This window comes from Callithrix jacchus, chromosome 13, assembly GCF_049354715.1.
Source record: "Callithrix jacchus isolate 240 chromosome 13, calJac240_pri, whole genome shotgun sequence".
NCBI classification, from domain to species: Eukaryota; Metazoa; Chordata; class Mammalia; order Primates; family Cebidae; genus Callithrix; species Callithrix jacchus.
The window spans coordinates 43,760,347-43,784,223 of NC_133514.1; the positions used below are offsets into that span (position 1 = coordinate 43,760,347).

At 45.8% G+C, this 23,877-nt stretch overlaps 1 pseudogene; it reads left to right on the forward strand.

The window, feature by feature from the left end:
• The first annotated feature begins 22,966 nt into the window (after window positions 1–22,966).
• LOC100395262 (prothymosin alpha pseudogene) lies at window positions 22,967–23,533 on the forward strand (annotated as a pseudogene).
• Window positions 23,534–23,877: the final 344 nt, after the last annotated feature.

Sequence of the window (23,877 nt, forward strand, 5' to 3'; positions counted from 1 at the left end):
TTGAGACCCTGTGAGGCTCTGCCTACCTCGCTATAGCCTCACCATGATGCGCTCTTCCCCTGATTCTCTGTGGCTCAGCTACAGCGGGCTTCTTTCAGTCTTCAACGCAGCTTGGTATCTCTTTCCTCAGGGCTTCGCTCCACCTAGAATACTCCACCTGCATAGGCCTTCATTTAAACATCACTTCATTGTTCAGGCACGGTGTACTGAGCTTGTACTCTATGCCAGCCACTAGATGCTGGAGACACAAGGGTAAACAAAGACCAAAAATCCTCATACCTGCCTTCACAGTGCAAAAGATGCAATGAGACACAAGCCATGTGCTGGAAGGTATGGCAGAGAGGCAGATGGTGCTCCAAGAACATGGGCTGGGACTGAGCTGAGATTCTGGGGAAAGAGCAGGAGTAGGGGTTAGAGGGAATGGTGTGTGCAAAGGCCCTATAGTGGAGGGGTCGTAAACCATTTAAGGAACTCAGGGAGGGCCAGTGTGCCTAGAATGCCAAGAACGTGGAGTAGGCTGACACGACGGCACACGCCTATAATCTCAGTACTTTGGGATGCTGAGGCGGGAGGAGGATAGCTTGAAGCCAGGAGTTCAAGACCAGTCTGGTCAACATAGACCCCTGCTTCTACAAAAAATGTTTAAATTAGCTGGGCATGGTGGCATGCACCTGTAGTTCCAGCTAGTCAAGGGACTGAAGTGGAAGAATCCCTTGAACCTGGGAAATTGAGGCTGCAGTGAGATGTATTTGTGCCACTGCACTCCAGTCTGGGCAACTGAGACCCTGTTTCCAGAAACAAAACAAAACAACCCTCCCCAAATTAACAAAGAATGTGGAGTAGAATGGGTATGGTGTGGGATGAATATGGAAGGGTCTGCTTATCTTTCTTTTCTTTTTTTTTTTTTGAGCAGGGTCTGACTCTGTTGCCCAGGCTAGAGTGCAGTGGTGCCATCATTGCTCACTGTAGCCTCAACCTCCTGGGCTCAGGTGATCCTCCCACCTTAGCTGGTGCATACCACCACGTCTGGCTAATTAAAAAAAATATTTTTAGAGACAGGGTCTCAGTTTGTTGTCCAGGCTGGTCTTGAACCTCTGGGCTCCAGCAATCCTTCCATCTCTGCCTCTCGCAGTGCTGAGATTACAGTTGGGGCACCATGCCCAGCCTATAAACTCTCTGGACTCTAACTTCTAGGCTCAAGTGATCCTCCTGCCTCGGCCTCCCAAATGCCTGGGATTAGAGGCGTGATCCACTGCATCCAGCCTTTGCTCTTCATTTTCTGAATTTTCCGTTGTTTGTGCTCTGTTTGAAGAGGCTGGATTAGAGCTAACAGATCTGTTCTAAAGGCAATTTGCACTGAGATGGAAGGTTTAGCTGGAGTCAACATTTACTCAACAGATATTCGCTAGGCAGTTATACTGTGCTGAGAAGTGTGTTGGCTGCTGGGGACATCTACAGGAGGACACAAGGTGGACATGGTTCCCGACCTTCTGGGGCCACAACGACGAGTAAGCAACACAACACAGGCTGAGTGCCCTCACAGAGTAGGCAATGTTGGAGCACCTCGGGGGCAATGGAGCCCAGACTGGGGAGCACAGAAATAGCTTCCTGGAGGAAATGACTGGCTGAGATTAGAAGGACCAGTGGAGTCGTCTCAGTAAATGACCAGGAACAACGTTCCATGCTGACTGAATGCCACAGACTGTGTGTGCTGAGCCCCAAGCTCACCCTGGAGTGAGGGAGCATTCATTCATCTCTTACATTAGGGGTGCTTTAGTCTTGCCAAAGTTTAAGAAGCTTTGAGGAGAACCCAGCGTTTGACAAGTGAGCTCATATTCCAACCCCATCACTGCACAGCAGTGTGACCCACAGACAGCCGCCTGTGCCCAGCCTCATCTACACAATGTGATAATAACAATGAACATATGGCGTTATCAGGAAGATCCAATGAAGTAGAAAGGTCCACACTTCTCCCCTTTCCCTGAAACATTCTCTTATTTTTATGTATCTGTCCCCGTAGTCCACTATAGAGCAGATGGGGGGCCAAGTGTGGAGGCAGAGATGAGAGTGGTTTCAGATCCATTGTTTTGCAGAGGATCTGAATCTCAGGATGTAATGTGAGAAAACACTGAATTCTCATAACAGAGAAGAAGTCAAACCATGGGGCCTGGAGCTCTGGGAATAGTTGCCAGGGAAGTGGACCCTGGGGAAGTGGTATAGATGATACTGCCATCCTTGGGGAAGTGGCATAGGTGGAACTGCTGTCCCTGGGGAAGTGGTATCAGTGGCACTGCCATCCCTGGAGAAGTGATATCAGTGGCACTGTCGTCCTTGGGGAAGTGGTACAGGTGGCACTACTGTCCTCAGAGAAATGGTATAGGTGGCACTGCTGTCCCCAGTAAGGTGGATCAGTGGCACTACTGTCTCCAGGGAAGTGGTATCAGTGGCACTGCCATCCCTGGGAAAGTGGTATCAGTGGCACTGCTGTCCCCGGAGAAGTGGTATCAGTAGCACTGCTGTCCCCAGGGAAGTGGTATCAATGGCACTGCTGTCCCCAGGGAAGTGGTATCAGTGGCACTGCTGTCCCTGGGAAAGTGGTATCAGTGGCACTGCTGTCCCCGGGGAAGTGGTATCAGTAGCACTGCTGTCCCCGGGGAAGTGGTATCAATGGCACTGCCATTCCCAGGGAAGTGGTATCAGTGGCATTACTATCCCTGGGTAAGTGGTATAGGTGGCACTTCCATCCTTGGGGAAGTGGTATAGGTGGCACTGCCATCCCTGGGGAAGTTGTATAGGTGGCACTGCCATCTCTGGGCAAGTGGTATAGGTGGCACTGCTATCCTTATGGCACCTTGCAAACCCAGATTGCTTATTTTAAGCCTCAACTTCATCTGACTTCTTCAGGAGAACTGCAGATGCCAGGGGAGAGAATATGGGTGAGGGCTCTTTGGCTGGTGCAGACAGTGACACCACAAACAGACCTCCTCCCTGATATTTATCCTTATTCAGTCAAATAAGGGCAGAATTTCCTTGGACAAATAAAACAAATTGCTTTAGTGTTTTACTGAGCTGCCTGCAGACCCTCTGTTCTGTAAGAATGAGACGGAACAGCTGTGCCCAAACTGCTGGTGCAGGGCTGAGTTCTCTCCTTAGGGAAGTGTGACATTGGCAGGGGTAACGTTCACCCCAGGGAGGTGTGAGCATCCTGGACTGTCCTCTGTTAACTCTTTGTAAATCTCTTTCCCCTGCCGAGCTTTGGGGGCCTTGTGTAGAAAAGGAGAGGCTGGATCAGAAGATGACAAGAGTGATGCTCATTCCACCTGCATGACCTCATGTAGCCTCATAATAATGCTCTGAACTTGGAGGCCAAGTATCCATCCCATTGTCAGATGAAATAACTGAGTTAGATAACTCAGTCACGTGACCGGGAAGTGGTATGGCCAGGCCTATTGACTACACGTGGAAACTCTATTGGAAACAACAGAGCTTTCCAAAAGAAATCATCACTTATCAAAACTCCCAGGACAAAGCAAGAGTAATATATGGGTAGGTATATGCTGACAGGTTGACTGTTTTTGAATTTGTTTTTTATTTTTGAGACAAGGTCTCACTCTGTCCCCCAGGCTGGAGTGCAATGGTATGATCACAGCTCACTGCAGCCTCATTCTTGGGCTCAAGGGATTCTCCTGCCTCAGCCTCCCCAGTAGCTGGAAGCCCAGCTAAGTTTTTAAGTTTTTGTAGAGATGAGGTCTTACTACATTGCTCAGGCTGGTCTTGAACTTGTCCAGAGGTGAGTTATAGTGCCACTGCCTGCGAGTTCAATGTTAATGAATCAACGTTATATGTTAAGGGATCCTCCTGCCTCGCTTGGTCACCGATTGGCTATTTGATTGCAAGTTACAGAGACTCTTCGGTGAGCCACGTAGCAGGGTATTACCACAAGGTTTCTACTCTCCTGGACTCACGTGTGGCTCCCATATCCTTTTGGAATATGCAAATGCTGGCTTGTAGGGGCTCTCCCAGCATTTTCTCCTGCTGTTAACCAACAAACCAGACAACCAACCAAGCAATTAACTACAGTTTATTCTTACATTTTGTGGAATCCATATTTGCAAATTCTTCTGCTCGCCAGAATTTACTTGGACTACCTAAAATCAATACTTGTAGCACATGCGCAGTCATTCCTCGACATGTGAAAAATGATGAAAAATTTGAGTTGCCTGGCACACGTGCCCCCAAGTGAGGTGGTGCAAAGCGAGGCCCTGCCTTCTTGATTCGGTTCTCAGGCTGAGGACTTGTGCTCTTTTCATGGTCTATTTAGTGTCATTTATTTTTGCATTTTTCTCTCTCTTCAGCAATTTTCCTGTTTAAAATGCCCTCAAAGCTGGGTGCAGTGGCTTACGTCTGTAATCCCATTACTTTGGGAGGCTGAGGCAGGCAGATCACTTGAGGTCAGGACTTTGAGACCCTCTTGGCCAACATGGCCATCTCTACTAAAAATGCAAAAATTTAGCTGGGTGTGGTGGCAGGTGCCTGTAATCCCAGCTACTTGGGAGTCTGAGGCAGGAGAATTGTCTGAATTGAGGTTGCAGTGAACTGAGATTGTGCCACTACACTTCAGCCTGGGCAACAGAGTGAGGCTGTTTCAGAAAAATAAAATAAAATGCCCTCAAAGATAGCACTGAAGTGCTGTCTAATGTTTTTAAGGACAAGAGGGCTGTGATGAGCAGATCATTTGAGCCCAGGAGTTAGAGGCCAGCCTGGGCAACAAAGTGGGACTCTCTCCAAAAGAAATAAATAAATAACCAGGCTTGGTGGCACTCACCTGTGGTCAAGCTACTCAGGAGTCTGAAGCAAGAGGATCACTTGAGTCTAGAAGTTCCAGGTTGCAGTAAGCTATGATCTCACCACTGCACTCCAGCCTGGGTAACAGACTGAGACCTCTTTCTTTCTTTCTTTCTTTTCTTTCTTTCTCTCTCTCTTTCTTTCTTTTTTTTTTTAAGGAGATGGAGTTTCACTATGTTGGCCAGGATGGTCTTGATCTCTTGACCTTGTGATCCGCCCGTCTCGGCCTCCCAAAGTGCTGGGATTACAGGCGTGAGCCAACTTACCCAGTCTTTCTTTCTCTCTCTCTTTCCTTCCTTCCTTTTCTTTTTCTTTCTCTCTCTCTCTCCTTCCCTCCTTATCTCCCACCCTCCCTCTCTTCCTTCCTTTCTTCCTTGCTTTCTTGCCTGAGTTTTGCTCTTGTTGCCTAGGCTGGAGTGCAATGGTGCAATCTCAGCTCACCGCAACTCTGTCTCCCAGGTTCAAGTGATTCTCATGCCTCAGTCTCCTGAGTATCTGAGATTACAGACATGTGCCACCACTCCCAGCTAATTTTGTATTTTTAGTAGAGATGTGATTTCTCCATGTCAGTCACACTGGTCTCAAACTCCTAACTCAAGATGATCTCCCAGCCTCAACCTTCCAAAGTGCTGGGATTACAGGAGTGAGCCACTGCACCCAGACGTGAGACCCTATGATTAAAAAAAAAAAAAAAAGAAGAAGAAGAAGAAAGAAGAGAAAAGATCAAGAGAAAGTGGAGTAGCAACACAATTATATTCACATTCCTATGCTAATATGTAGAGAAAATGTAATTTCTTTATTTCTCCACAACCAACCTAAATTTTCAAGTGAGACCCCATTTTGGTAATAAGGAAGTGTACTTGAACTTTAAGTTTGCCAAAGATCGACCGGGTGCAGTGGCTCATGCCTGTAATCCCAGCACTTTGGGAGGCTGAGGCGGGAGGATCACCTGAGGTTGGAGGCCACCGCATCTCCACTAAAAATACAAAAATTAGCTGGGCCTGGTGGCATGGACCTGTAATCCCAGCTACTTGGGAGACTGAGACAGGAGAATCTCTTGAACACAGTAGGCGGAGGTTGCGGTGAGCTGAGATTTGGCCATTGCACTCCAGCCTGGGTGAAAAGAGCAAAACTACATCTCAAAAATTAAAAAAAAAAAAAAACAGTTTGCCAAAGATTGGTACCTCAGTCTCCAGATGCTTTGATCTCTTGAACAAATGCTCAGTCTCCACCCAGACCCCACAGGGACCTCCCAGCCCTCTAGTCTTTCTCTAAGAGATGTCTGGGTATCGGGGGTTGGAATTGGCCAGATCACCAGGAGTCTTGATGACCTCATGGAGGTAAAGTTGATTATGAAGTTTGTAACTGTATAAATTGTAAAAAGAACAAACAGTTTATTTAGAAGATTGTAAAAGTATCCTGGCAAGTAGAGCCAGGAAGCCTATGCTAAACATGTGTAACAGGAATGGGGAGAAACAGAAAAATACTCCAAAGCCTCTGTGGTTAAACCAGTGTGGTGTTGACACATAAATAGACATACACACCAAGAAACAGACTAGAACATCTAAAACAAGATGCAATTGCTTATGGAAACTTAGTATATAATAAAAGAGGCAACTCAAATCAATGGAGAAAGAAGGACATTTTTTAAAGTGGTTCAAGGGCCAGGCAAGGTGGGTTTATGGCGGTAATCCCAGCGTTTTGGGAGGCCGAGGCAGGAGGATCCTTGAGAACAGGAATTGGAGACCAGTCTGAGTAACATAGTGAGACTCCATCTCTACAAAAATAAAATGTAAAAATAAAAATTAGCCAGGCCTGGTGGTGCACACCTGTAGTCCCGGCTACTCAGGAGGCTGAGGCAGGAGCCTAGGAATTCGAGGCCATAGTAAGCTATGACCCACCACTGCACACCAGCTTGGGCGACAGAGTGAGACTGTCTCCAAAAAATAAAAAGTAAAGAGATCTGAGGGTATCTGGATAGTCATGCAGAAAAAGATAATATGGACTCCATTCGTCACATGGTACTCTGGGATAAATTTCAATCAGAGACTTAGGCGTGCAACTACTAGAAGAAAACATGAGTGTATTCCTTTGCAACTTCTTCACAGAGAAAACTTTCCCAAGGCTTAAACTCCTGAAGCAATAAGAGAAAAAGATTGATAAATTTGATTCCATTTAAACAACTTTGCATGGCCAAAAAATCATAAGCAAAGTATCATTTCCTGGGAAAAATATTCTAGACAAAGGGTCATCATCTATATATGAATAGCTTCTAAATTAAAGCAGAAAAAGGCCAACAAGTTAATAGAAAATTAGACTAGAGAAATAGACAAGCCATAGAAAATGAAATCCAAATGACACTTAACTACATAATAAAAATTCTCAGTCTTGCCTATAAGAAGAAAAGTGTGAATTAAAACTCATCAAGATATCATTTCTCACCCAGCAGATTGTCAAAAGTCAAAATGTTTGACAACATATTCTCTTCTTTTTTTTTTTTTTTTTTTTGAGATGGAGTCTTGCTCTGTTGCCCAGGCTGGACAGCAATGGCATGATCTCGGTTCACTGCAGCCTCCACCTCCCAGGTTCAAGTGATTCTCCTGCCTCAGCCTCCTGAATAGCTGAAATTACAGGCACCTGCCGCCACTCCCAGCTAGTTATTGTATTTTTAGTTAGAGACGGGTTTCACCAGGTTGGTCAGGCTGATCTTGAACCCCTGACCTCAGGTGATCCACCCGCCTCAGCCTCCCAAAGTGCTGGGATTACAGGCATGAGCCACCACACCTGGCGGCAACATATTCTTGACAAGCTGTGGGAAACCAGGCATTCTTATACATTGATGGTGGGAATATAAAATGGTAGAATTGCTATGGAGGGAAACTTGACAATATCAAGCAAAATTACATATGCAGTCATTCACTCAGCTGGCTGTCCTGCTTTTAGGTATTTATCCCAAAGACAGTGTGACAAAAATACGAAAAGATGCGTGCACATGGCTATTATTACAGCACAACTTCACTAAAGAGGCAACCGCTTAGCTATCCCTCAGTAGAGGGTCTGGTGGATGACTTATGGTACATCTGCATAATAGAGAGCCATTCAACTGAAAAAGAAGCTATTTTTATGTATTATTACCATGTAGTTATTTCTGAGTTATATCTATAAATGGAAAGAGCAAATGGAGAAGCATATATAGCATATAAACGTGTATACCATTTAGGTGACAGACCTATGCGATTTGTATAATTAAAAGGAAGGATATGAATATGCACACACACACACATTTTTTTTTCTATAAATATATCTAAATTTGTATTTTTTTAAATGGAGAGAAAAACCATAAAGAGGGGCTGGGCATGGTGGCTTATGCCTGTAATCCCAGCACTTTGGGAGACCAAGGTGGGTGGATTGCTTGAGTTCAAAGTTCGAGACCAGCCAGACCAACATGGTGAAACCCCGTCTTTACCAAAAACACAAAAATTAGCCGGGTGTGGTGGCACACGCTTTTAATCACAGCTACTCAGGAAGCTGAGGCAGAGAATTGCTTGAATGCAGGAGGTGAAGGCTGCAGTAAGCCAAGGTTGCGCCACTGCACTCCAGCCTGGGCGACAGAGCAAGACTCTATCTCAAAAAAAAAAATAGAAGAATGATAGTCATAATTTCACAACATCTACTTTATCGTTCTAGGCAATGGTCACCAAGAGCTGCTAACATCACCAAACGTTATGTGCCTCTTTGCCAAAAAAATTCAGACCTGAATCTGAACAGCCCTACATTTAACCACCAACTTACAGAAAATACAGTGGACAGAGTAACATGTAAACCACCCCTTAGGGGTGTGATCTGCAAAAACCCGACTGTGAGAAACTCCAGGTTTCTTCAGCAATCAATTGCAAGGAAACAGAGTAATAAAGGGAACCAATAGTTTTTTGAAAAATATCAACCAATTGCAATATATAGATCTTAATTGGATCAGCAGGGCTCAGTGGCTCACGCCTATAATCCCAGCACTTTGAGAAGCCAAGGTGGCCGGATCACCTGAGGTCAGAAGTTTAAGACCAGTCTGACCAATATGGCAAAACCCTGTCTCAACTAAAAATACAAAAATTAGCCAGGCCCGGTTGTGCATGCCTGTAATCCCAGCTATTTGGGAGGCTGAGGCAGGAGAATTGCTTGAACCCGGGAGGCAGATGTTGCAGTGAACTGAGATTATGTCACTGCACTCCAACCTGGGTAACAGAGCAAGACTCCATCTAAAAAAAAAGAAAAATACTTTTTGAAAATGATCTTAATCAGATCACGATTCAAACAAATTATAAAACAATAAGGAAATAAGGAAAACTTGAACACAAGTTGGATATTAAATGAGTTTTACAGTGGTAGGTGAGGTATATGGATGAATTCATCATGGCTTGATAACTATTGAAGCTGGGCAGTGAGTACATGAGAAATCATTGTACTCTTCTGTCTGTTTTTGGATATATTTGGAATTTTCCATGATAAGCGGTTGTTATTGAAAGCCCACTCTGTGTATCCAAAACTAAACATTCTCCTCCTCCTCCTTGCATTCCTGCTGCAACCATCCTAACCCTCCCAGAGCCAGAGGAATGGTCAGAAATCAAACACGCGGGCCTGTAATAGAGAAAAGCAACTGACATATTTCCAAAAATATTATTTCCATTTCAAAAGATTTATTTTTGATGGAAGATGATAAGTTCCGTTTTACATTAGTTGAATTTGAGCTTCCCAACTCCAGCAGGAGTCAAAAATGCAGGACTTCAGACTGGAAGGCATGACAGGTCTGAAGCTGTGAAGAGATGACGTCCCCAGCAGAATAGAAACAGGAAGAAAAGAAAAAGAGGAGCACTTGGGATGGAGTCTTTCCCCTCCTTCCTTCTTTTCTTGCTTACTAATTTGGAAATACATGTGTAAGATAAGAGGACCAGGGGATAAAAAAGATTAAAAAGTGCCATTTATTGAGGAAGAAAGGCATTAGGTGTGCCATGCATGGTGGTTCACACCTGTAATTCTAGCACTTTGAGAGGCCAAGCTGGGCAGATCATGAGGTTAGGAGATCGAGACCATCCTGGCTAACATTGTGAAACCCCGTCTCTACTAAAAATACAAAAAATTAGTGGGGTGTGGAGGCATGTGCCTGTAGTCCCAACTACTTGGAAAGCTGAGGCAGGAGAATCACTTGAACCCAGGAGGCAGAGATTGCAGTGAGCCAAGATCCTGCCACTGCACTCCAGCCTGGGCGACAGAGTGAGACTCCATCTCAAAAAAAAAAAAAAAAAAAGGAAGGCATTAGTTGCTATGAAAAGCATTAGGTTCTATGACAGGCACAGAGGACACACAGAAGACCTCTTAAGTTTGACTGAAGAATTCAGAGAAATGCTTCTGTTTAGGAGGCCAGAGAAAAAAGTGAAACTGAGGCCCAGGGCCATGTCTTAGTTCTGGCCAATGAAACTACAGGGGAACTTCTGCAAAGATGTTTTGTTCTCTGCTAAAAAGAAAGCCCCGTTCTGCCCAGTTCCTTCTTTGCTGCTTCCTGCTGTGGGTGCAGTGTGAGGCTGTGGTGCTTGGAACCACGGCAACCACTTTGTGACCAGGAGTCAGCAAGCATGAGGACGAGATGTCAACACACTGCGGGTGTTTGAAGTCGCCTGGTCCTGGATGCCATTGCCAAGCTACTAAACAAGCCCCAAGCAACCTAGACTCATTGTTAAGTAAACAATAAATCTTCTTATATTTATTAAACATTATTTCAACTTTTATTTTAGATTCAGGGCTTTATTACATGGGTATACTGAGTGACATTGAAGTTTGGGGTATGAATGATCCCATCATACCCTGCCTACCAATGAAGAATATAAATATGGATCAGGGTCAAAGCCAGAGATGGATTGAGGCAGAAGGTAGGGGGTAAATGAATGCTCTTGACCCTAGGTATTCCCTCTTGTGCTCCACCTTCCCAACCCCTTTATCCTCAATACAAAGGGTGCCTCCCAGCAGAGCAGGGCCACCTCTGCTTACCTCAGCAATAGGTGTTCTTGCCAGGAAAAGGAGGAAGAAACAGCATTTGAGAAAGTAGCAGGATAGTGAGCATAGTATCCAGTAGTTATTTTTTCAGCCCTTGTCTTCCTCCCCGCACTCCAGGTAACTCCAGTATCTTTTTTTTTCTTTTTTTTAATTCAAACTGAGTCTTGCTGTGTCACCCACGCTGGAGTGCAGTGGTGCAATCTTGGCTCGCTGCAACCTCTGCCTCCCGGGTTCGAGCAATTCTCCTGCCTCAGTCCCCTGAGTAGCTGGGACTACAGGCACACACCACCAAGCCTGGCTAATTTTTGTATTTTTAGTAGAGATCAGGTTTCACCATATTGGCCAGGATGATCTCAATCTCTTGACTTCATGATCCACCTGCCTTGGTCTCCCAAAGTGCTGGGATTACAGACCTGAGCCACTGTGCCTGGCCAACCCAGTGTCTATTGTTCATATCTTTATGCTCGTGAGTACCCAATGCTTAGCTCCTGCTTATCAATGAGAACATGCAGTATTTGGTTTTTGTGTTCCTGAGTTAATTTGCTTAGGATAGTGGCCTCCAACTGCATCCGTGTTACTGCAAAGGATATGATTTTATTCTTTTTCATAGTTGTGTAGTATTCCATGGTATATATGTACTACATTTCCTTTATCCAATCCACCATTGATGGGCACCTAAGTTGATTCCCTGTCTTGGCTATCGTGAACAATGCTGCAACGATAAATGTTTTTATGTTGAAAACATTATTAAGTTGAATACTTTTTTACCTGCAATGAAATGAACTCACTGATGTGTTTCTTCTCTACCAAACCATGAATTGCCTGGAGAAGCAGCATAGCAAAATGATCCCAACAGTCCATGTTGATGTGTATGAGACCAGTCTTGAAAGCAGTGAAAATTGGAGTGGGCAGAATCCAGACTGATGGGGTTAGTGTGTGGTCAATGTCAGCTTCTGGGAATCCCCCTGCCTACCAATGAAGAATATAAATATGGATCAGGGTCAAAGCCAGAGATGGATTGAGGCAGAAGGTAGGGGGTAAATGAATGCTCTTGACCCTAGGTATTCCCTCTTGTGCTCCACCTTCCCAACCCCTTTATCCTCAATACAAAGGGTGCCTCCCAGCAGAGCAGGGCCACCTCTGCTTACCTCAGCAATAGGTGTTCTTGCCAGGAAAAGGAGGAAGAAACAGCATTTGATAAAGTAGCAGGATTAAAGGAAGAATTTCTTTTAGGGTGGGAAGACTTGAACATGTCTGTGGCTTGAAGAAAAGAAGAAACCAAAAATGGAAGCAAAGGGGGTGATTGATGGAGCCAGATGGAGGAAGTGGAAAGATCCAGAGATGGGGCAGGGGGAATGAAGAGAGGCTGGTTCATGGGTACAAAACACAGATAGTATTTAATATTGCAGTAGGGAAACTATAGTTAGCAATGATTTATCATACATTTTGAAATAGCTAGAAGATTTGTAATGTTCCCAAAACAAAGAAAAGATAAATGCTTGAGGTGATGGCTATCCTAATTACACAGATTCCATCATTACGCATTGTATGCAGGGATCAAAATATCACACATATCCCATAAATATGTACAAGTATAAAATATCACCTTAAAAACACAAAAAAGAGAGATGCAGAGGAAAGGTATTTTTTCTTGTGAAAATAGGCAAAGAGAAGAGAATATATGAGATATGTGGGAAAGGATATGCAAAGAACTTTCCTGGCTGACTCTGACGTCTGACAGGCAAGTCGTAAAACTGGGGCTTAGCCTAGGAGGGTTCTTGGCTTCACCACAAAAGGAATTCAAGGGTAAGATGGTGGTGATAGATGCAGCTTTCATTGGACTGCATACAGTGGCAGCAGGGGACTGGTCCTTGTAGGACAGGGCTACCCTTGAGGCAGGGAGCCCAGAGGAGCAGCTCAGAGGCAGTTTGGCCATCACATTTATACTGACTTTTAATGACATGCAAATTAAGGGGATGATTACACAGAAACTTCCAGAAAAAGAGGGGTGACTTCCAGGTCATCAGGTTGTTACCATGGAAGGGGGTGATAGCTTCTGGTGTTGCCATGGCAATGGCAGTTGACATGGCATGGATGGGCATTTCTTATAGGAAGGTGCCCTCGCCTCTTCCCTGTCTCAGCCAATTCTCAATTTAATCTGAAGCCTGAGCCCTGCCCCCAGAGTCAAGTCCCTCCTTCTACCTCAACTCAACTTCAAAGGCTGAGTTGTCATTTTGGGGAGATGAAACAGAGCCTGGTCTTCAGTGGCCTTACAGGTGGCATCTCCCAGAGGCATCCGCAAGGTTAAGGGCTCAGAGTTCAGCCTTCCATTTCAGAAATCAACTGTCTGTGTGAGCAGAGTTGACTAGGCTGAAAATGACTGTCTTACACTCACCCAAGTAGTGACTCCTGGGCTTCAGACCGAGCACTGTTTCCAGAGTGTGGCAAGCCACTCTACCTTTCTGAGCCTTAGTTTTTCTATTTTCAAAGTGATATGAAAAATAGTAGTTGTCTCAAGGGCTGCTGTTATAATCCAACTTGATCATTCATGTCATCTACCAAGCACAGTGCTCAATAACCGATTACATTGGGAGGCCAAGGCAACCAGATCACTTGAGGTCAAGAGTTTGCACCAGTCTGGCTAACATGGTGAAACCTATCTCTACTGAAAATACAACAATTAGGCATGGTGGCAGGTGCCTGTAATCCAAGCTATTCAGGAGGCTGAGGCACAAGAATCTCTTGAACCCAGGAGGCAGAGGTTGCAGTGAGCCAAGATTGTTCCACTGCACTCCAGCCTAGGTGACAGAGCTATAAACAAACAAACAAACCATTTATTCAGTCTCGATAAATAAATAAACCATTGCAATTTTTTTATTCAACAAAATTATGGAACACCTACTTTATACCAGGCACTGCGCTCTGTGTGAGGACATACGTAGGTAAGTAAAATTAGCAGTGTATTCTTGTCTTCATAAAGCGCTCATTAATGTTGCCAAGAGAATAATAAATGCAATGGGTTCCCATCTGAGAAACTCCAGAAAAAGCCTGTTCTAGGCAGGCATAACTGTGGAGGTTTAGAAAAAGCACACCAATTCTATAAAGTCAGAATGAGACTGTAAGTTTGTATCAAGACACATAACTCAATGGGGGTCAGATCAATGCAGTCAGCTCTACAAAACACTATGAGAATGTTGCTCGGTGAATGCGGAATCAGGGTATAGTGGGTTGAATAATATCCCCCCTGCTACGGTTTGACATGGTTTTTTAGGCTCCACCAATCTCATGTTGAAATCTTATCCCCAGTGTTGGAGGTGGGGCCTTGTGGGAGGTGTTTTCGTCACTGTGGGGGTGGGGGCTTGGTGCCATTCTCTCAGGAGTAAGTTCTCATTCTTCGTTCCAGCCAGAATGGGTTGTTGAAAAGATCCTGGCCTTCCCCTCATTTTGTACGATCAGCACATGCCCCTTCCTCTTCAGCTACAGCTGGAAGCAGCCTGAGACCTCATCAAAGATGCTGGTGCCATGCCTCCTGTACAGCCCACAGAACCATGAGCCAAACAGACCTCTTTCCTTTATAAATTACCAACCTCCGATATTCCTTTACAGCAGTGCAAGATGAAAAATCTCCCAAATTCATATTTCCCCAGAACCTCAGAATGTGACCTTATTTGAAACAGGGTATTTGCAGATATAACTAAACATCCAGATGAGGTGCTATTAGATTAGGGTGAGTTCTGTATCCAACCTTTGTGTTCTTATAAGAAGAGGGAAGATCACACAAAGACACAACAGAAACAGACAGAGAGATAGGGGCCATCTGAAGGCAGAGGCAGAGACTGGAGTTACGTATCCACTACCAAGGAGACCCTAAAACCACCAGAAGCTGGAAGAGGCAAGGAGGGCTCCCACCCTAGAGCAGGGCCTGGCCAGCACCTTGACTTTGAACCTGTGGTCTCCAGAACTGTGAGGATGTGCTTCTGTTGTTCTGAGCCACCTAGTCTGTGGAGACGTTACTGCAGCCACAGTAAACTAATGCGCAGGAAAGGCAAGTTTGTTCCATGCAAATGGCCTGTGCTAGTTAACTTTGTTTTGTGGCTCTACTCACCAAGACACCATACCCCAGCCAGCTGATCATGGCCACTGCTTGCTGCACAGAGCTGGGGCCTCCCTCTTCTCCCTATGGACTTCAGGACAAAGCCCCCCCTCCTGATGGTGTGTGTTTTCCTTCTTACAGAACTCCACGCCATCAGTATGTGTCTTTACTAAATCTCCCCAGCCACACACTCCCAGACCAGACTGTCACTGGGGATTCTTACACGGAAACTTCTACTGATGGCCCCTGGGTGCTCCTTCCTTCCACTCTGAGAATGTGGGGGTTGTCCTGCCCACATGCCCTTTCGCTGCTCACATGTGGGGTGAGCATCTGACAGATGCCCTTCAGAAGGTGGGGGTGGGCCAGGCATGCTGATGCACATGGGTAATCCCAGCACTTTGGGAGGCCAAGGCAGGTGGATCACTTGAGGTCAGGAGTTTGAGACCAGCCTGGCCAACATGGCAAAACCCTGTCTCTACTAAAAATACAAAAATTAGCCAGGCGTGGTGGTGCACGCCTGTAATCCCAGCTACCTGGGAGGCTGAGGGAGAAGAATCACTTGAACTCAGGAGGTGGAGTTTGCAGTGAGTCAAGATTGTGCCACTGAACTCTCAAAAAAAAAAGAAGGTGGGAGTGGAGGGAGAGTGAGTGGAGGTGGCGCTCAGGACAAGGTGACTGGAGAACAGGGGGTGCCCACACCTCTTTCCCTTGCCTCTACTAGATGAACATTGGTCAACAGATATAGCCAAACTCCTGTAAGAAGACAGGACCTCCACAAGTATCTATTCTTCCCTTTCAGATTCCTCTTCCCACAATCTACGTTGTTTGGATTTAAAAATAAGCATCTCAAAAATGTTGAGGCTGGCTAATGCTGACCTTGTCACAGCTACTCTGAGCCTCCAGAAGTTTGTAGTTACTTCTTGTTCATGAGCTTGCAAAAAAACCCTGTTTATAAAAATCAGAAATTGGCCTTCTATTTATGAAACAATGGCATGCGAGAAAATAAACACAAACATGGCATACTTGAAAAGAGCAGGACAGAAAATAAACAGCTGAAAGAAGTCTGAGCTAGCTCATTCCCCGGCTGCGTTCCACCCTTAGCCAGGGCACACATTTGCAGCCAGCACACTCCTTCGCAAGAAGCTTGGAGCTTGACTGACAGCTGTCACCCTGGTCCATCTCAGGCCAGAGTGTGTCGCAACTGTGTCCCTTCTTTAGGCTGCCAGCCCTGGGGAGGTCAGAAGATAGGTGATATCACTATTCGTATTTGCAGGCAGTGCTTTGCCCACAGCTAGCACTCTGTAAATGCCTTGTGTTCATTAAGAGCTATTTCCATTGTACTTATTTTTGGTATTTAGTTCTTAACATATCCATTCCATCATGACCTTTGTTAACTGCTGACACATGGAGTGTGCTCAAAACAAATGGGCTTTTGTCTCCTATTGTCCTTTTAAATGTGTTTGTGGAAGGTAATCATCCCTGCCCTTGAATGGAAAATTGGGCAGAACTCTGGCTTCTCTGCTGACTCTTTATTTTTTTTATTTGTTCGTTTAGAGACAGAGTCTGGCTTTGTTGCCCAGACCGAAGTGCAGTGGTGAAATCATAGCTAACTGCAGCCTTGAGCTCCTGGCCTCAAGCAATCCTCCCACCTTGGCCTCCCAAAGTGCTGGGATGACATGTGTAAGCCACCACACCTGGACCAGACTGTACATTTTTTTTAGACTGTTTTTTTTTTTTTTTTGAGACAGAGTTTCCCTCTTGTCACCCAGGCTGGAGTGCAATGGCATCATCTTGGCTCACTGCAACCTCTGCCTCCTGGGTTCAAGTGATTCTCCTGCCTCAGCCTCCCGAGTAGCTGGGCTTACAAGCACTCACCACCATGCCCGACTAATTTTTGTATTTTTAGAAGAGACTGGGTTTCGCCATGTTGGCCAGGCTGGTCTTGAACTCCTGACCTCAGGTGATCCACCCCCACTCAGCCTCCCAAAGTGCTGGGATTACAGGTGTGAGCCACTGCGCTCCACTGACTGTACATTTTTTAGTGAGCATCTTTATCTTTCTTTTTAGAGACAAGCTTCCACCTGTTGCTCAGTCTGGTCTCAAACTCCTGGACTCAAGGGATCCTCTTGCCTCAGCCTCCCCAGCATCAGGGACTACAAGAGTATGCCCTGTGTCCTGGCTAGAACATCTTTGACTACACAGCAAGAGGACAAGGACCTGTCTTGACTTCCTTGGTGTCAATATTGCTCAGTTTTAAATGATCAGGTTTCAAAAACCTTTCATCTCAAATTCTTGAATGATACTGCACTGCTATTTTATATTTGTTTGAATTTATTTTCTTAAACAGTTTAACTCAAGTGCTAAAAAGGAAGCTATCGTCCCAAGAAAACTTTGAAATTTCCTGAAATGAATGAATTCTCTAGGACCTCAGCATAAATAAAATAACAGGCTTAGGTTCATGAATAAGGAAACTATATGTAAAGTCAAGACTCTTTATGTTGTAAGTGACAGAAACCTACCTTGAACTAATGTAAGCAAAAACGAGGATACTGGCACATGTAAGTGGGAAGAAGAGTTAGTCTTGATCGCAGGCTAAATGAATCCCAGCTCCCCTCACTCCCCTCCACGGGTACCCTTTGGCTGTAGTGGGCATCTTCCATGTGCTGGGGGAAGCAGCTTCTGATGGCCCAAGCACACTCTCCTAGCACTGTCACTTCAGAAGCAAGAGGTCACCTTCTTCAGCGGCTCCATGAGAAAAGTCCTGGAGAACAGCACCAAAGCCTTCGCTGAAGTCAGGCAAACAGCCGAGATGACAGGAGGAGGGAGACACACGCCAGGCCTCCAGGAGACAAAGGGCCATTCCAGCAGCCCACAGGCATTGGAACCCCACTGCCACTAAGAAGAAAGGAAAGCTGTAGTCGGCTGGATGTGTTACTGATGTATCACCTTTTCTCACCTTTACTCCCTCCCTTTCACTTCCCTTGGTGGCGTCTATGCTAGATAGTGACAGATACTGTTAGGAGCTGTAAACTAAAGCTAAACTCCTAAACCCCCCACTGACTGAATGGACCCCCTCATGGCTAAGGGGACCCCAGAGAAACCTGAAAAGTTGAGTTCTTGGCCATGACGGGAAGGGAGGTCAGAGGGGCCTAGTCAGATGGGCCTACGACCTCTATTTCAACATTAATGCCAGTGTCTAACTCCAAAAGGAGTTAATGTTGAAATAGTGGTCGTAGGACTGACAAGACGGACTCTTTGTGACAGTAAGATGCCAAATTCTAAACAGGACATAAGCCGACACAGGCAAGGGTTAAGTCACACACTCCTACAGGTCATTCTGACCCAATGTATTTATTGGTTAGCACAGGGGTCTCCAGCCCTGTGTTAGGATCCGGGCTGCACTGCACCGGTAAGGGGCAGGCGAACTTCCTCTGTATTTATACCCGCTCCCCTTCGCTCACATTACCGTCTGAGTGCCACCTCATGTCAGATCAGCAACAGCATTAGAGTCTCACTGAAGTGTGAACTCTATTGTAAATTGTAGGTGTGAGGGATCCAGGTTGCGCGCTCCCTATGAGAATCTAATCCCTGATCATTTGTCACAGTCTACCATCACCCCCAGAAGGGACCGTGTACGTTGCAAGAAAACAAGCTCAGGGCTTCCACTGATTCTACATTATGGTGAGTTGTATAATTATTCCATCATATATTACAACGTAATAATAACAGAAATAAAGTGCACAATAAATGTAAAGCACTTGAATCTCCCAAAACCATCCTCCCAACCCAGTCCCTGGAAAAAACTGTCTTCAATGAAACCAGTCCTGGTGCCAAAAAGGTTGGGGACCACTGGGTTAGCAGGCTTCTTTATTGCAACTTAACATTCTTTCCGAAGACGCCAAATATTTAAACAAAGCTTTACTTGCTAACCAATTGCAAATTAAAGAGTCTTTTGGCTCATGCTTGCAATCCCAGGACTTTGGGAGATCAAAGCAGGCAGGAGGTCAGGAGTTCAGGAGTTCGAGATCAGCCTGCCCAAAATGGTGAAACCTCATCTCTACAAAAAAATACAAAAACTAGCCAGGTGTGGTTGTGTAAGCCTGTACTCCCAGCTACTTGGGAAGCTGAGGCACAAGAATCACTTGAACCTGGGAGGTGGAGGTTGCAGTGAGTGGAGATAATTCCACTACACTCCAGCCTGGGTGACAGAGTATGTCCCTGTCTCAAAAAAAAAAAAAATCTCTGAACCCACCTACAACCTGTAAGCCAAGGTCATAGGTGCTTCAAGATGTCCTACATTTTTGGGCCAAACCAATGAATAAACTTCATGTATTGATTTATGACTTTGCCTGTAACCTGTACTTCCCTAAAATGCATAAAACGAGTTGAGACCTAATAGCCTCGGAACTCCCTTTTTTTTTTTTTTTTTTTTTTGAGACAGAGTCTCGCTCTGTTGCCCAGGCTGTAGTGCAGTGACACGATTTTGGCTTACTGCAACCTCTGCCTCCCAGGTTCAAGCTATTCTTCTGTCTCAGCCTCCCAAGTAGCTGGTACTACAGGCACCTGTCACCACGCTGGGCAAATTTTTTCTATTTTTAGTAGACAGGGTTTCATCATGTTGGCCAGGCTGGTCTTAAAATCCTGACCTCAGGTGATCCACCCACCTTGGCCTCCCAGAGTGCCTGAACTCCTGAGCTCAGGTGATCCACTGGCCTCCCAAAGGGCTGGGATTACAGGTGTGAGCCATTGCGCCCAGCCCCAATTGATATATTAAAATTATAATCCCCAGTACCTCAGAATGGGACCGTATTTGGAGACAAGGCCTTTAAAAAGGTAATTCAGATAAAAGGAGATCGTTAGGGTGGGCCTAATCCAATATGACCAGTGTCCTTACAAAAATGAGGTGGGGACATAGAAATGCAAGATAGGTCACATGAGGTCACAGGGAGGAGGCAGGCTGCAAGCCAAAGAGAGAGGCCTCTGAAAACCAACACTTCTGTTGCTTGATCCGGAACTTCCACCCTCAGGCTGTGAGGAAAGAAATTTCTGTTGTTTAAGCCCCTGCCTGCTGTACTCTGTTATGGCAGCTCAAGCAAACCAGGTCAGATGCAGTGACACCCAGGAGAAAATGAAGTCTTGGGAAAGGAACCTGCAGGTGAATCGCTGTCTCTTTTGAATTTCCTGGCACAAAGACGGGGCGGCATGCTCTGCCACAGCTCAGCTTGGTGCCAAGCTCCACTCTGCAGGAGGCCGGGGGGCAGAGGGAGGGGGCAGAGATGCTGACTGCTGAGGTCCATCTGCTTGGAGGAGGAAGCCCTGTGGCTTGCAGCATGTAATTGGGGCTGAGTCACAGTACCAGAGCCACCCTGCTCAGCCCAAAAAGCAGAGCAGATGGCCCCAGAGAAGAGCAGCAGGAGAGGTTCATTTGCCCCTCTCTGCCTCTAGGCAGGCACCACACAGAGCAGACTGTCAGGGCACCCTCATTTGCAGGGCCAGGGCCAGGGCATGGAGAGGGGGCACTCATCTCAGGCATGAAAGCTTAGGGGGCTCCAACTGCTCAGCAGTCAGGATGAATCATCCTTTAATGCAATATTGTTAAAAATCTACATGAGTGTAAACACATTCATGATGAACAAAATGTTTCTGATATTTCCTTTTGCCTCAGGGATCCAATGTGGTTAGCTTAGAGCTTTTACGGATCCTGCCTTTATTTAAAATTGTATTTTTTATCATGAATTTTTTTGTATTAACTTTGCTCTTAAGAATTGTTGCATTCGCTGGACACAGTGTCTCACGCCAGTAATCCCAGTACTTTGGGAGGCCAAGGCAGGCAGATCACCTGAAGTCAGGAGTTTGATATCAGCCTGGCCAACATGGTGAAACCCCATCTTTACTAAAAATACAAAAATTAGCCAAGCGTGGTGGCAGGCGCCTGTAATAACAGCTATTCAGGAGGCTGAGGCAGGAGAATCACTTGAACCCTGGAGGTGGAGGTTGCAGTGAGCCAAGATCGCACCGTTGCACTCCAGCATGGGCAACAGAGCAAGACTCTGTCTAAAAAAAAAAAAAAAAAAAAAAATACTGCATTAAAATATTTGTCTTCAGTTTCATTCACTATATGCACACACACATTATAGATGAATACAGGTTTTAAAAATGGCCGTCTACAGTCCAATTAACAGTAATGTCCTGATGTCAGTTTCCTGGTTTTGATTTTGTACTATAAGATATCATCATTGGGGAAGTTGGGTATACCAATGTTGCGATTTTCTGTAAGTCTATAATTATTTCAAAATTAAAATTTTTGCAGGAGAGTAGCACGTACTTTTAGTCCCAGCTACTCAGGAAGCCGAAGCTGGAGGATCCCTTGAGCCTACAGTGTCAAGCCTGCAGTGAGCTATGATTGCACCACTGCACTCCAGACTGGTGACCCAATCTCTTTTTTAAAAATTGAAAATATTGCCAGGCGCGGTGGCTCACACCTGTAATCCCAGCATTTTGAGAGGCCAAGGCGGGCAGATCACAAGGTCAAGAGATTGCGACCAGCCCGAACAACATGGTGAAACCCTGTCTCTACTAAAAAATACAAAAATTAGCTGGGCGTGGTGGCGCGCGCCCGTAGTCCCAGCTACTCAGGAGGCTGAGGCAGGAGAATTGCTTGAACCCAGGAGGCGGAGATTGCCGTGAGCAGAGTTTGCGCCATTGCACTCCAGCCTGGCGCCTGGCAGCAGAGCGAGACTCTGTCTCAAAAAAAAAAAATAATAATAATAATTGAAAATATATTTATTTTATAAATTACTGAATTTAGGGGCACCCAGGTCAATTTGAGCCAACAATGAGCATCTTACTTGCATCTGCCAGTCCTAGCCTTGCATGTTCTGCTCTCAAACCGTGGGGGACATCAGCCAAGACTCTCACCTCGCTCAGCAAAGCGCAGACATTTAGCTTTCCCTTGGGCAGTCCACAAACCCATCAGCCTGCCCCAGTCCACCAGCTAATTCTGCCCCCAGGGACACTCCTTCCCTGCTACCTGGCCCTTCCCCTCTCCGTAAACCCCCTGTGTGGAACGTTCAAGCATGAGCAGCAATCAGATAGGCTTTGCTTTTCTTCTTTTTTGTTCTTCAACCAGTTCAGTTCAATTTCCATGAAAAGTGCTCAGGGTGTAAATAATGTCACATCTCATGTTAAATTTCAGTTGTGAGTCAGGGCCTGGGGTTTTGACAAGCGCCCAGGTGATTCCAGTGTGGAAGTTGAAGTAGAGAACCACCCCTGGAGCCAGTTCTTGACTTTGGGCACACATTAGAATCTTCTAGGGCCGTTAGAAAGGCAGATTTTCTGATGCGCCCTGGACTTGCTAAATCAGAAACCCTGGGAGTGTGCCCAGCCATCTGTGCTTGCAAAGCCCTCCAGGCAATTCTCATGCTTGCTGAGGGTTGAGGACCACTGATATAGAACTTTAAAAAAATAGGATGCTTGGAGCCATGCTCAGAGATGCCGGTCTCATTGGTCCGAGTTACCGTCCTGCTGTCCCACATAGAGAAAGTTCCTTGGGTCATTCTACTGAGTGCTGGGGTGAGAGCCGCTGCTCCACTGATCACTCGGTGATCAGCCGAGTCTCCATTCCTGGTTCTCCAGCACAGTGCTTCTCCGAGTGCTTATGTTTCTTACAGAGAAACCAAAGATTTGGTTGCTTCCTTAAGCAACAATCCAACGCGTAAAGAGGAAATAAAGTGCTTTCGAGAAAATGCCATTCTAAGCACCACGGCATCCAGGAGGCCCCTATGCTGTGTACGCTTTGATTTGTGTGAATTTATTTTGCCTATTCTTCTCTTCTCTTTGTGCAACTCTGGCAGGGTGAGAAAACTTCAAAAAGATATAAGAAAAGTTGTTCTCAAGTGGTCTGGGGCACGACCTTTTTGCTCGATAGAATTCAAATCTCCGTCTGGGGATATCATTTACTCCTGATAAAATGCTTAAGAACTTTTCTCCCCCCACTGGCTGCTCTGAAAAGCCATCTTTGCATTGCTCCTCGTCCGACTCCTTGCTCGCCGCAGCTGCCTCCACCGCGCGCCTCCTTGGCCCTCGCAGACTCCGGCAGCTTTATCGCCAGAGTCCTTGAACTCTCTCTTTCTTTTTAATCCCTCGCATCGGATCACCGGCGCGCCCCACCATGTCAGACGCAGCGGTAGACACCAGCTCCGAAATCACCACCAAGGACTTGAAGAAGAAGGAAATTGTGGAACAGGCGGAAAATGGAAGAGACGCCCCTGCTAACGGGAATGTGAATGAGGACAATGGGGAGCAGACGGCTGACAATGAGGTAGATGAAGAAGAGGAAGAAGGTGGGAAGGAAGAGGAGGAGGAAGAAGAAGGTGATGGTGAGGAGGAGGATGGAGATGAAGATGAGGAAGCTGAGTCTGCTACGGGCAAGCAGGCAGCTGAAGATGATGAGGATGATGATGTCGATACCAAGAAGCAGAAGACCGATGAGGATGATTAGACAGCAAAAAAGGAAAAGTTAAACTAAAAAAAAAAAAAGGCCGCCGTGACCTATTCACCCTCCACTTCCGGTCTCAGAATCTAAACGTGGTCACCTTCGAGTAGAGAGGCCGGCCCGCCCACCGTGGGCAGTGCCACCGGCAGATGACACGACGCGCTCTCCACTACCCAACCCAAACCGTGAGAATTTGCAACAGGGGAGGAAAAAAGAACCAAAACTTCCAAGGCCCTGCTTTTTTTCTTAAAAGTACTTTAAAGAGGAAATTTGTTTGTATTTTTATTTACATTTTATATTTTTGTACATATTGTTAGGGTCAGCCATTTTTAATGATCTCGGATGACCTAACCAGCCTTCAGAGCGTTCTCTGTCCCACTTCCGACTTTACTTGTGGTGCGAC